We start from the raw sequence: 1,683 nt of genomic DNA, 5'->3' as shown, positions 1-1,683 counted from the left end.
GGTCATCAACAAGCGACGCCAGTAGATCGGCGGCCATGATGGGTAGGGTTATACCGTTGCGAGTGGAGGGGGGGGTGCGGAATGACGCCACCGGTTCTAGCGTGGCGTCTTGGTGACGTCCCGCCGGTGGCTGTTTCCCCCGCCCCGCAAGAACCGCTTCCCTTAGCAAGATGGCGCGCGGGGGGCGGGGCCGGGGGTATCATCATCAATTCGTTGTCAAACGCAATAATGTTTCTACATCATTAGACCTCCTTTGCCAGTACCAAAATGTAATAATAGGGGGTTTTCCCCTTTTTTCTGGCAACAAAACTGAAACCTTTTTACGAGGATTCATGTCTGCATTAACCACAATACCTGCCAGAAAAAAGGGGAAAAGCCCTATTATTACATTTTGGTACTGGCAAAGGAGGTCTAATGATGTAGATGCTCACCCCGTGCCCTCATTATTTTGATAGTGGCATTGTCTTTGAGCTGTGTGACGCCTGAAGGCCGCTTATGTTGTGGCCGAAACGTGAGAATTTTATTGTGTTATTTTATTTTATCAATTTATTATTTTATTCTCATTCTACGTGGTGACTTTACCGAAAGAACCAAAGAAGATGTGTGACGCCTTTTGGCGTCATCTGGTCGAGCACCAATGGGGTCGAGGCTCAAAAGAAAGCCGTCTCTGGTGTGGACCAATCAGTTTCAAGGACAATGCATCATATATTATCATAGTATGTTTTTTGTTTGCATTTTGACTGCAGGTATTGTGGTTAATGCAGACATGAATCCTTGTAAAAAGGTTTCAGTTTTGTTGCCAGAAAAAAGGGGAAAACCCCTATTATTATAACAATGTTTCTGTTTGGTGTTTGAACATCTTAACATCACCATATTTATTCCTGCCTCAGTTGCTCTCCCGATATATTTTTTCACCTGATGACGATTGCTTGTGTTGCGATCGTGATATTTTTCTATCTACGTGGCTTTACCGAAAAACCCAAAGAATATTAACACCATATTCTTGAATTTTGAGCAATAAAATAATAAAAATATAAAAAATAAAATTCTCACGACGTTTCGACTGCAACACAAGCAATCATCATCAGGTGTGATGATTTTTTTATTATTTTATTGTTTCCCTTCTATGTGACTTTACCGAAAGTACCAAGAATGTGAATCCCTGCAGTCACGAAAGCTTTAAATCAAAGAGTCCATCTATGTTCGGAAAAGAGGAGAGGGGGGAGACGAAAATAATGGATGTGGCCTGAAAGCCACCGTAAGCGTGAACAATTAACTAAGACCCGAAATGGTTGATCAAATCCTTCCAATGATTGCTTTACCGAAAGAACCGAGAATATGAATCCCTGCAGTCACGAAAGCTTTAAATAAATAAATAAACATATTAACACCACTTGTTTTATTGCCAGATAGTATAAAACCTATTATTATTTTTTCCATACTTTAATGTTGGTATAGGAAGAAAAAAGGTTCCCATTTAGTAACTGCTCACCTCGAGCGACAAAATGCCCTGGCAGTGCATTGTCCTTGCACTGGTCGCCTTTTAGCGTTCTCTGGCGTGACACTGGCGGCGGTGAGACCAGGCCATAAAGAAGGCTGTCTCTGGTGGTGACCAATCAGTAACAAACAATGCACAAAGTGCCTGCGTGTGTGTGTGTGGTTAATGCATCTTAAATGCCTTTT

Source organism: Petromyzon marinus, chromosome 1 (assembly GCF_048934315.1).
Source record: "Petromyzon marinus isolate PM22_M1 ecotype Great Lakes invasive population chromosome 1, UKy_Petmar_22M1.pri1.0, whole genome shotgun sequence".
Taxonomy (NCBI): Eukaryota; Metazoa; Chordata; class Hyperoartia; order Petromyzontiformes; family Petromyzontidae; genus Petromyzon; species Petromyzon marinus.
This window is presented reverse-complemented; position numbering follows the sequence as displayed.